This window comes from Palaemon carinicauda, chromosome 10 (assembly GCF_036898095.1).
Source record: "Palaemon carinicauda isolate YSFRI2023 chromosome 10, ASM3689809v2, whole genome shotgun sequence".
Classification (NCBI taxonomy): Eukaryota; Metazoa; Arthropoda; class Malacostraca; order Decapoda; family Palaemonidae; genus Palaemon; species Palaemon carinicauda.
Genome location: NC_090734.1, coordinates 149,078,337 through 149,091,988, shown reverse-complemented (window position 1 = coordinate 149,091,988; position 13,652 = coordinate 149,078,337). Strand labels below are relative to the sequence as shown.

At 36.5% G+C, this 13,652-nt stretch overlaps 1 pseudogene; it reads left to right on the top strand.

Annotated features, from left to right (window-relative positions):
- The first annotated feature begins 6,859 nt into the window (after positions 1 to 6,859).
- LOC137648314 (uncharacterized) lies at positions 6,860 to 9,068 on the top strand (annotated as a pseudogene).
- The last annotated feature ends 4,584 nt before the right edge of the window (positions 9,069 to 13,652 follow it).

The window sequence follows — 13,652 nt, the reverse complement described above, 5'->3', positions numbered from 1 at the left end:
TCTCTCTCTCTCTCTCTCTCTCTCTCTCTCTCTCTCATGGTCCTATTTGTTTGGGGCACTTCAGAGTGAGTAACCACAGACGCAAAAGGCAAAATAAACTAAATTTCTCAGAAAGACGCAGCAAACGTATCCCTATCCTCCTGACTAGTACAGTGGTAACATGTTCGCCTCGCATTCGCATGGCAGCAGATCGATCCCAGTCCGGGACCATGAGATTAAGCTGTTTACTGTAGCGGCCACTTTTGTTGTTTGGCATCATAGTGGGGAGTTGGGCTTGCCCAGCTGACGTTCTGGTGAGTATCTATTCTGATGAAACTAGAACTAAAACCAGACACCTTTAACCTTTAGATGTTAATCTACCGGTTTCTTATGAATTTTTAGAGAAGGGTTGCAAGCCCTGCGCCATCGGTTACACTCGTTGCGACCCACTACAGTCGACTAAAGTGGAATTTACTTAGCTATATATAGTATTTATGTGTTTATGATTGTATAATTTATTTATTTATTTATCTACTGTATTTCTAGAAATGCATCTGAATCCCTTTCCTTGCCTGGATAAAGCTTGGGTAGTTCCAAAGTTTTCTAGCCGTTTCACTTTTGAATTCGCATATATATATATATATATATATATATATATATATATATGTATGTATGTATGTACTGTATATATGAATATATGTGTATGTATATATTATTGGGAACCTTCTTTAAAACTATAATATACAACATACTCAAGATATTGAATGGCTGGCGAATTTCTTTCATGTTCATTATATTGCATTTGGGCTATACAGTATATGCACACATATACTGTATTTATATATTATATATATTCCTGTGTATGTATGTATATATGCATATATATATATATATATATATATGCATATATATATATACACACATATGGATATATACATATATTTGTATATGTATGTATATATGGGTGTGTGTGTGTGTATGTATGGATGCACACGAAGCGCACATTCTGGTTTACCACCGCGCTGCAACGAGATGGAATTTGCACAATTCCTGAAGGATGCTTGCCAAAAATTATCTGGAGCAGCCAGAATCTGGGCAATCGGCCATCCTTTCTAAAAGGACCAGTTGGCCCTCACCCTGACATAATCACACCCACCCCCCAAATTCACCCTAACCCACCCCCCCCCTTTCCCCCTTAACACCTTTCAACCCCTCCCTATCGCCTTCCCCAGCCCACGCCTACATTACCCCCTTGTATTTCTCCTTTCTTCTGAAAGCTCCATTCTCTTCATTGGTACTCACGACGGCCCAGTGACCTCTGACCTCATACTCCACCCACGCCCGCGGGCTTTCCCCTTTAGACTAGTCTCTCTCTCTCTCTCTCTCTCTCTCTCTCTCTCTCTCCCTCTCTCTCTCTCTCTCTAAGAATATTAAACATGTATGTGCTAATCACTAAGTAAAATTAAGGTTTTAAAATTCTCTCTCTCTCTCTCTCTCTCTCTCTCTCTCTCTCTCAGAATATTAAAAATGTATATCCTAATTACTACGTAAAATTAAAGCAATAAAATCTCTCTCTCTCTCTCTCTCTCTCTCTCTCTCTCTCTGAGAATATTGAAAATGTATATCCTAATTACTACGTAAAATTAAAGCAATAAAATTCTCTCTCTCTCTCTCTCTCTCTCTCTCTCTCTCTGAGAATATTGAAAATGTATATCCTAATTACTACGTAAAATTAAGGCAATAAAATCTCTCTCTCTCTCTCTCTCTCTCTCTCTCTCTCTCTCTCTCTTTCTCGTCCTAATATTCAATTGACACGCCCACGCATGTTATACCCAATTTGACCCCCCTCCCCTCCCCCCTTACCCCTACCCCTTAGCCCCACCAACCTACTCCCTACCTCGCACAATTTACCCATATTGGAACAAGGGCTTATACTTAAATATCACCGAAAATATTTTATAAGTAACAGTATTTCTATTTTTTTTCTTTTTCGGGGGGTGGGTGGGGCTGGGGAGGGCGTGTTGCGTGATAAAGGGATTGAGGGAGTTTGAAGGGGGGGGGGGGGTTAGGTGGAGGTTTCTCAATGTATTGCATTTGAAAGGGATGTAGGAAAAGGGGTTGACCTGGTTCTTTTTTTTTTTTTTTTATCAAGATTATGACTTTCGTTGGATTTATTACTTAAGAAACCCCTTTTCCGGGTTGGAAGAGGAGAGTTATTCTAATGCAGCTTCAAGTTAATTTTATGGTTGGAAAAACCTACCCTGGGTATATTTTACAGTTGTAAATGTAGCTCTAAGTTTATTTTAAGTTTGAAAATTCAAAATATCTATTTGTTTTAGGTAGTCAAAGAAAATTTAGGTTTATTTAATTAATTAGTGTTGAAAAGACAAAATATTGATTTATTTTAAACTTGTAAATGTAGCTCTAGGTTTATTTTAAGTTTGAAAAAGCAAAATATCGATTTGTTTTAGGCTGCAAAAGAATATTTAGGTTTATTTCATTAATTAATGGTTGAAAAGGCAAAATATTGTATCATTTTAAACTTGTAAATGTAGCTTTATATCCATTTTTTGGAAGAAAGAGCAAAATAATGGTATATTTTACGATACAAAAGTAGATTAAATTGGAAAAGTAGGCAGATTTATACAATGGTAAGATAATAAAATTTTGGTTTATGTTAAATTATAAAAGAATTATAGTTTTACTCTTGGGTAAGTAATTAAAGCTCATAATAATGTGGAGGAAATGTATATAGATTTTTTTGAAAAAATTTTTAAGTTTATATTTATTTTGTGGTATAAAAAAGTAACATCTCTTTATTATTTTACGTTCAGAAACTTGATTATGATTACGATGTGATCACTTCAATTTACAATAATTCTCCGTTGAATAATTAAATATACAACTAATTTTAGAATCTAATTTTAGAATGAAAAAAAATATATTCATATTTTTCTTTTCTCTCAAAGAGATAAAGTATATCTATTTTATAATGGAAATGTACGTTTAAATGTGATTATGAGGGAAGTAGATTAAATATATTTTCACGAAAAGTTTACGCAGATTTATTTCACGTTAAAAAAGTAAATTTATATCCATTCCAGGAATGAAGTGAGTTTATAATAATGGTATATATATAAATATATATATATATATATATATGTATATAAATATATATATATGTGTGTATATATATATATATATGTGTGTGTATATATATATATATATATGTGTGTGTGTGTATATATATATATATATATATGTATATATATATATGTGTGTGTATATATATATATATATATGTATATATATATATATATATATGTGTGTGTGTATATGTATATATATATATATATATATAACAAATCTGTATCGCGTCATTCATTAGACAGGAAACCTTTTTATCGTAGTGAGAAAAGGTAAAGTAGAGAAGATTTGAGGATTATTTTTTTTTTTTCAAAAGGATCAGATTTGAAAACTAGAATTTTGCTATTCGAACTGATTTTGGAATAGAATCATAGTTGCAAAAATATTATGTTTATTTGTATGCGTACATGAAATAGATATACTGATAAACAAACAGGTGAGCAAATAAATGTTTTTTTTTTTATTACAAGTTGACAGACAGGCAGATGATACAATTAGATATATATATTTTTAAATTGTCAATATATATATATATATATATATATGTATCTGAATTTTAGAATTTTTTTTCAAAAGATCAATATATATACATATACTGTATATATATATATATATATATATCTGAATTTTATAAATGTATCACGGTCTAAATTTATATGTGAATCCTGCGTTCATATATACATCAGGAAACGTGCATGTATCCTGGATGAATACGTGTAACCCATACATGTATCCGAGTCCTTATAAATGTATCCTCTACCTCTTCAATGCCACATGACTGGCTCTTCCACAAAATCTATTTAGTGGTTTGGGTATATTTTCTATATTCTGTATCTAGTTTACGCGATCCGTCAAAATGATGGCTAAATATTTAGATAGATATGCACACACACACGCGCACACACACAGATTCAACCCTTCTCACACCTTCCCATTTTCCTAACTACAACACGGCAGTTTGGGTAATTTGTGAAAGATTGTTGTTTAAGAATGTACCTCTTCGAATACCCTCTTTCACTATGGTATGTCTACTCCTTCTATTTCTACCCGAAAGACGTGGAGAAACCGTGTAGTCTTACGTTTGGTATGTCGCTCAGCATGACAAAAAAGAAATGTATGTATATATATATATATATATATATCAGCGTGACGGGAATTAAATAAATAAGTAAGTATATATATATATATATATATATATCCATATATATAGATAGGCAGACACTTGCTCTTTATATATATACTGATTCCTTACCCATGATGCATATTGCATATTGCAACTATTGGCAACAAAGCCACAACTTTCGAAAAGAAAAACGCCCCAAAAGTACCAAATTAAACTATTTCTAAACCTTTCATTATTGAAAAATAAATCTAACCCAATTAAGAAATCGAATTAACTAACCCACGACCTCAGACATATTTGCTCTGTGGAAAGTGAGATTCGAAGAAAACGAAAACAAACAGAGCGTTTCGAAATATAAACAGAATATAACCATGAAGAAGATAAAGCTCCCTGTTTTCGGAAGAATTCTTTTGTGAATTGGCTTCGAGAGAAGCCATAAAACGAAGCCCAAAGAAAAGGATTTCCACTTTTCGAGGACGAAGGAAAATATATTCACCTGCAAATTAAACACTTTACGAAGACAGATGAAGCAAAAGTAACTAGTTTGTTTGAAGGAGAAGAAACTGGTTTGGTCAGCCCTCTTCCCGAATTATGGTTAAGGATGCAATCTCTCTCTCTCTCTCTCTCTCTCTCTCTCTCTCTCTCTCTCTCTCTCTCTCTCTCTCTCTCTCTCTCTTTCTGGGAGGTGTGGTTAGGGGCCTTGATTTGACGCAAATGTATTTAGTTCAATGTTACTTATGGAAATTTAAACCACTTTTAGAGAGAGAGAGAGAGAGAGAGAGAGAGAGAGAGAGAGAGAGAGAGATCTTATTTTTACCTCTTGAGACTCACTTACTTGAAAATATGCTTCTCGTTGAAAATTGCAAAATAAGTAACACAAACACATCGCTTTATGTGTAAATTGTTTTATAATCCATTCCCTTCACTTTCCCACTTGCTAAACACTGTTTAGAAACAGGCAAACTGGCACTAACTTGGGAACATTCAAAATAGCTTATACATGAAATATTCCATTTGGCTCAAACCAAAATACAACAGTTGTTATGAAAAACAAATGAGCAAAAATTCCGGCTTTGCTTTCGAAAAAAAAAAAGAAAAAAAAAAAAACAGAGAACCTGGAGCTAACTACTGTACTCATGGTATGATTTCCATTTCCTCTGAATAAATCACAAAGAAATGTTGATTGACAGCTGGTGTAAAACGAATTTGAAATCAGTGGGATTTGTCCGACAACCAAACACACACAAAAAGCCGTAGCTAATTAGCTAATAAAGTTTTTTTTTATTATTTGAGTATATTTCTTCCTTTTCAGAAACTGACAGTTAAAACAGTACAGCATAATATGAAATATACATTCGTTTTATTATAGGCAAGGGAAGAGATAAAGGAAGTACATACCAAATACGCCATATTTTACATATGTTGGGTTCACATACCGATTTTAAAGCTTAAGAGAAGGTAAACACAGAATGTGTTTAAAATATTTAAAAGTTTGAAGGCAGAGTCAAGGACAATATTAAAGGTTTAAAGGCTTAAAGGCCGCTCATGTATGGCAGAGGCAAGGGACAATGACATTCCCCTAGCAAGCAGGATAATGCCCTAGAGACTGGCTATATTACATATGATCAGCACCCAAGCCCTTATCCATCTAAGCCGGGACCAGGGAGGGCCAGGCTATGGCTGAGTCAGCAGATGGACCTATAGGCTCCTTCAAATCCCCCCTCCCCTATCCTTAGTTGACAAGGATGGTGAGGTTGCAGACACTAAAGGAACTAACGTAACGAGTTTGACCAGGACTTGATCCCCAGTCTGGAGATCACTTGTCAGGGACGTTACCACATCGGCCATCACAAAAAGATTGGTATCTTTTTGCTCCCGCCCATGTAGAGGACTATGGGGGGTCATATGCCGACAAGCTCAGACGTTCAGTGGCAGTCACTATGTTGCAAAACTGGCATTGTACCTGAAAAACGAAAATATAACTATAAAATTTGCTTATTTGCTAAACGATATTTGTTTATACAAGGAGAGAGAGAGAAGAGAGAGAGAGAGAGAGAGAGATAATCTTAAGACTCCTTAAGGTGGCCATACACGTACGCAGACTTGGCGCGCGGATTTCATAGTGACTGGCGCGAAACCGGTCAGTCTTTAACGTGTATGGGGCCTATTGATGCCAGTCCCTGTCGAGCCAGGCCTGTCGCGTCGTCCTTTCAGCATGTTGAACTGATTGGCGCGTCGCGCTGTGGGTTTTGGGAAGGGACTGAGGCAAAGTTTCAACATGTACTAATACCTGCAGAGTACTCAGACTCGATCGCCCCTAACGTGTATGGGGCCTATTGATGCCAGTCCTGTCGAGCCAGGCCTGTCGCGTCGTCCTTTCAGCATGTTGAACTGATTGGCGCGTCGCGCTGTGGGTTTTGGGAAGGACTGAGGCAAAGTTTCAACATGTACAATACCTGCAGAGTACTCAGACTCGATCGCCCTAACGTGTATGGGGCCTGTTGATGCCAGTCCTGTCGAGCCAGGCCTGTCGCGTCGTCCTTTCAGCATGTTGAACTGATTGGCGCGTCGCGCTGTGGGTTTTGGGAAGGACTGAGGCAAAGTTTCAACATGTACAATACCTGCAGAGTACTCAGACTCGATCGCCCTAACGTGTATGGGGGCCTATTGATGCCAGTCCTGTCGAGCCAGGCCTGTCGCGTCGTCCTTTCAGCAATGTTGAACTGATTGGCGCGTCGCGCTGTGGGTTTTGGGAAGGAACTGAGGCAAAGTTTCAACATGTACAATATCTGCAAAGTACTCAGACTCGATCGCCCTATTTTTTTCCTCGTAGGAGTCAGGTCAGTACTGCTGTCGTGAAAGGATGTCGCAGTCAGTCAAGTATTTACCTCACGATTTCATTCGTGAGTTTTTGGAGCTGTACAGAGCACTTCCTTGCTTGTGGAAAATACGAAGTCCGGATTATTCTAATAGAAGAAAAAGGGGAGCAGCTTATGAGCAATTACTGGAATATAGTAAAGAAATAGATACAGAGGCAAATATAGATTTTGTGAAAGCCAAAAATTGCCACATTCAGGGGATCATTTCGTAAAGAGTTGAAAAAAATTCGGGAATCGAAGAAATCGGGTGCAGGAGAAGATGAAGTGTATGTGCCCAAGTTGTGGTATTTTGATTTATTGCTTTTTACAGCTGACCAAGAAACTCCCTCGGGAATCAACCTCGAACTTGCAAGATCAACAAAATCAGGATTCTCAAGAAAAACCCGCAGACCCAAAAGTGAGTAGACATTTATTTAGTTTCAATACACACACTATATTTATTTATTAAACACATTGTATACTCTACATGCATTGTATTGGTACATAACATTATTTTATCAGTCTATCTTGCCATGGTACTTTGCCATCACCATTGAAATATGCAACATATGACAGCCTAGCATTTTTGGCTGCATCACTGGCATTTCGTTGACCTAATGCCTGAAGATTTGTGAAGTGGGCATCATTTGAGTCCTTTCTCCAGTCTGCATCCGATACAATGCCACTTTCAATGTTTTCAAAGTCAGTCATATTTAGAGGAGTGTAGGAATTCCTGCAATTTCTCCGTAAGAAATTATGAAGTACACAGCTTGCCAAAACAACACGGTCAATTTTTTCTGGTTTCAAGGCGATGGATGTGTGGAAAAACTCGAAATACATTGGATAGTACACCAAACGCATTTTGTAAATTTTCTTTTCATAAGTTAATTCTCTCTGGGGGAAAGGTTTTAGCAAGTGCCCGTGAAGCGCAAAAGCTTCGTCCCCTATAAACACGAAGTTCAAACCATATTTGGTTTCATTATTTGGGGCAAATTTAAAGTACCTTCTATTAACTTTTTGTGAAAAACGGTGTCTTCAATTATTCCTCCATCTGAAATGCGACCATTCTTGCCCACATCAACCATCAAAAACTCTAAATTAGCATTTACTATTGCCATGAGAACGACGCTGAAGTAACCTTTATAATTGAAGTAATATGATCCACTGTTAGAAGGGGGTACAATAGATACATGTTATGCCATCAATTGCTCCACCACAATTGGGAAAATTCCATAAAAGATAGAAGTCATTGGCAATTTTTTTCCACTCTCCACTGGTTGTAGGGACTGCAAAGAAAAAAAAAAAAAGTGGCAAACTTGAAAACACATGCATATGTTAATCAATATCACACACACACGCACACATATCAATTGTGACTAATTATATTGTGTTTACATTTCACAATTTATTTCAGGGTGATGAAGAAATATCTTCAGATACTGCAGGGGAATCTACACCGGAACCATCTAGGCCTACTTCCGCCTGCTTAGAGATATCTGGGACAGGTGAGAAGTCAAGGGCAGCTGCGTCTTCTTTCAAGACACATGTTCATGTATCTCGTAATAAGAAAAAACGCCATCTTGAATTTCCAAAGCAAAGACTCTTGAAAAAGCAGAGAAGTATCTTGATGCAGAAGATGATGATGAATTACATTTTTTCGGTAAATTTGTGGCAGCAAGGTTGAGGCAGCTTAATGACCAACAACGTGGTTTGGCAGAGAAGCAAATCATGGAAATATTGTATAAACTGTTCACAGAATATGGTTTACTCTCAATTTTCCCTTGCAAATAAAAATCAGATGAACACTAGGGAGACTTTACATTCTACAAATTTACCAGCTAGTGGGCAAGAGGAAGATTTTTATTCATATTTCTCATAATGATGTAAATAAATAAGTTTATAAGAATTCTTTGACATTGCAAAACATAATTACAACAGTTCATAATTATCTGAAATCTTTGACGTCGTACTGATGTTATCCAGTAATGTCTAAAACATCTCATTATGATTTACATTAAATGAATTTACATGACCAATTTTATAACTCTAATATGAATGAATTCTCTGACGTCGTATTTAGTGCTGTTCAAAATAAAATTACTACCATTCAGTAATGTTCAAAATAAAATACTACCATTCAGTAATGTTCAAAATAAAATACTACAAGTTCATTATATTTTGCTTACCTTTAAATATTCATTCCTCAAAGCATCATATATTGCTTGACATGTCTCGGATATGATGTGTCCCAACGCTTGTGCCGATATGCCTGTCGAAAACTTGAGATCTTCCAATGATCGGCCTGTTGTTAGGAACCTCAATGTGGCAATTAACCTTTCTTCGGCAGGAATAGACTTCCTCATTACCGTATCCTTCTTTGTAATTTTTGGAGACACAAGAGATAAAAGATCTCGGAAGGCATTGTCAGTCATTCTCAAATAATTTCTATAATCCTCCGGATTATTTTCCTTTAATTCTTTCAATAACGTCATATGATAAAAGTTTTCTCTCTTTCTCAGCCATGGCTTCATCCATACTTTACGACTTTTCTTGCAAATGTCATGTTCGTATTCATCATGCAGGAATGCTATGACCATTACCGCACTTATTTTCCTTTTACTTGGTGTCATGATGTCAAACACACTCACTGTATCAGGACACTACAGGACTGAAAGGAGCACGGCCACTGCATATTTCATCTGCCCTCTCAAAATGGTGAGATAGAGCAAGTCATCTACGTGTATGGGCAATACCCAAGTGGACTGGAGCGCCGCCCTTTATAATTAGTTTGGGATGAAGATTACTCTTTTTAATGGTATGCAATTTTTTTTCGGAGCCACTAACGCTAACGTAGAGAGAGAGAGAGAGAGAGAGAGAGAGAGGAGAGAGAAAGGAATGCAAACATTTAATGTGATGACAAGCAACTAACATTTATTTGAGTAATTGTAAAAGATACATCTCAAACAAAACACAGCCTACAAGTGTCAAACTCTTAACGTAAGAACACAGACTAAGCACGAACATCTGAAGAGAGAATAAACTGGGCAATCAGTCCGACATATCCTCAGCTTGAAGCGGAAAAAGACAGCAGGAAGCCTTATTATCTAAAACCAGACGCAACGAATCTCTCTCTCTCTCTCTCTCTCTCTCTCTCTCTCTCTTCGTCCACTGGGGCATACTCACACGGACAAGTGTGGACAAGCACTCACGCACACAGACACACGGACCTATGCACTAAAGGGCTGAATTATTGTACCACCGGAAGTGGGTGGTATGCGAGGAAACTCGATACAGCAGAGGAATTTTTATTTTCGTGATGGTGACCTTGCAGAAACAGGAAATGGGATTTTAAAAGGTTTGACCATTATGTGCATGGGTAAGCTCGCCTCTTAGATAGCTCTCTCTCTCTCTCTCTCTCTCTCTCTCTCATACAAAAATATAAATATACCTTGGTATATATATATATATATATATGTGTGTGTGTGTGTGTGTGTGTGTATATATATATACATATATATATATATATATTTATATATATATATATATAATATATATATATATATATTTATATATATGTATATATATATATATATATACTATGTATACATATATATTATATATATGAAGCTAAGCACAGTCATGTTGTTACTTTGTGGAATAAGTGAATGTCAACGGAATTGTTTTCTTTGTTAAAGGAAAGACCGTTACAATGTGGCTGGGTGCCACTTTGAGAATGTCGTAATCGGCTTGGCTTTTGAGCACTCAAAAATGTTCGTTAAAAGTTAGCGTCACCAAAATCTCTCTCTATTGGTTCTTCATAAGACTTTCGGTCAAAACGACCAATCATCGATCAGGCCATAGAAAGGCCAAGGTGGGCGGCTGAACTGCCCATAGTTTTTTAGTCAGTTAGAGTTGGGAGGCTCGAGTGTATAGACCTAACGTCCAGGTCACGGGTGCCAGTATGAGTGCCAACCAGTACCATTTCTCTGAGGGCTCTTTTGATTAGTAAAGTAACGTAATGATAATTAAGGGCCGCCCTTGTAGCTTAAATAGAATATAGCAGCTGGGGAAAATTAACAATTCGAATTTCATTAGTGCATGATCCTACCCTCTCTCATAATAGTGTTAGCCATCAAAATATTGTCTCTATCTTGGTTTCCCCAAGACGTGAAGTTGAACCCCCCTTAATACGACCTAAATCGGGTCATATATATATATATATATATATGCATCCCCTATATAATAAAGAGCAAGTGTCTGACTATATGTTTAAATATATATTTTTGCAGTTTGCAGTTACATTGAGCTCACTCTGGCTCTCGGGAGAGGAAATAGTCATACCCTGGTGCGAGGGGGTGTCTGTGCATGTATGCATATCTATCTACCTATTTAACTGTCATTTTTGACAGGTTGTATATATATATAATATATATATATAAAGTGTGTGTGTGTGCTAATATGCGAAGGTTCAGGGTGTGTAGAATAAGGAATATGATACAATAGATGTTAAGATGACTGATGACTGTAGGATTAGAGAAGAAGTAATTAATAGAAAACACGTAGAAAGAAAGGCAGCATGGTGTGTGCAAAGTATTAAGAAGAGACTTGAGTTGTCTACGTGTTGAGCCAATTCACCTTTAGAGAAAGATAGAGTTCATATATAGAATGAATTACAGGAATTTTTTTTTATTTTGAAAGGAACTATTTGGTCCTATATGTGATGTAATAAGGATTGGTTGTTTGAGATAAAGAACAAGAATATGTTGAGGTGGTTCGGTCATATGGAAAGAATGGACAACGATTGGATAGTAGAAGGAATATACAATGCAGAGGTGGTAGGATATAGTGAGCGAAGAAGGCCGAAAAAGGGATGGATCATTGGTATGGAGTATATAATGGATTAAAGATCTTCTATATCAACGAAGAACTAGAGAACTAATGAGGTAGGGTTATTGGTGCAATGTGTGTAAGGGGGTTTGACTTGTTGCTGATGGGGTTAGGTTTGATTATAACATTATATGAAATTGGAAAATAAACTGAGTTTAATGAAAAACGAAATTTTTTTTCTATTAGCCTCAAGAAACGTGCATCAATGATAGGATTAGGATCATGGTGCTTGAATTAATATTATACCAATTTGAAGTTATCAAACGCAAGTTAAATACATTTTTCTGTCTACAACATATGTCAAGTATGCTTTTTTCATTTTTTTTTTTCTTTTTTTTAGTGATGACAAACTCGCCTTCAGAAATAGTAAGGATGTATAGGTCTATGCGTTGGTCTATCAAAACTATCTCTTCTATGTAATAGAGAGCTACTAGTGTCTGTATATATATATATATATATATATACAGACACTAGTAGCCTCTCTATTACATAGGAGATCAAAACTATCTCTCCTATGTAATAGAGAGCTACTAGTGTCTGTATATATATATATATATATGTATATATATATATATATATATACTGTATATATATATGTGTGTGTATGTATATATATGTATATATAGGCTCTAATATATATATATATATATCTTTCATCTTTCCGGTCACGCTCAGCTCTCCCCGTTCCTCGGGTAGAGAAGAGAGAATGGGGTGTGCGTGTGTGTGCATATCTATGTAAATATTTGTTATTTTGACGGGTCGCGTCCACTAGTTCTTATGTAATCGAAAGCTGGATAATTTTCTGTCATAGGTGAAAACGTTAGTATTGAAAAAGAGATTTAGAGAATCCTACGAAGGATAAATTTGTTAAGTGAAACAAGTTTTCTGGGACACTTAACCTTAACAACCCTTGACTGATCATTAATTCCCCACTAGTACCTCATTACCCTCCTTGTGGCTCTCTCTCACTCTCTCTCTCTCTCTCTCTCTCTCTCTGTTAACTTCCCCTTACCCTATTTCCTCTTACCATCACCTTCTCTCTCTCTCTCTCTCTCTCTCTCTCTCTCTCTCTCTCTCTGTCAACTTCCCTTACCCTATTTCCTCTTAAATCACCATCTCTCTCTCTCTCTCTCTGTCAACTTCCCCTTACCCTATTTCCTCTTAAATCACCATCTCTCTCTCTCTCTCTCTCTCTCTCTTTCTCTCTCTCTCTCCTCTCTCTCTCTCTCTCTCTCTCTCTCTCTTTTATCTTTGAGTTGATTCCCGTGGAAGAGAGAATCCATACATTAGGAGTATAATACAGTATTGGCTTATATGAATAGCCTATACTATATATATATATATATATATATATATTGTGAAGTCCTGTGCGAGGGAGTTCTACCCTCCAAAGGACAACTTAACAGTCATAATTCTTTTAGTTTGTTTTTCTTTGTAAAAAGCTTTGCTCTCATTGGGTTTCCTCGTCTATGTAACTTAAGAACAAGCCTCAACTAACAAAGGAGGTCTGGACTGCGTTACATAGACCTCCTTGGCTATTAACTTGTCAAGGCGCTTAATTCTCACCTCTTCCCAGGTCAGCCACAAGAGATACGCCAGATGTGAGAATAAAGGTTCTCATAGACCGGGGCATCGAAGTCCACAAAGAAGAAGACCCC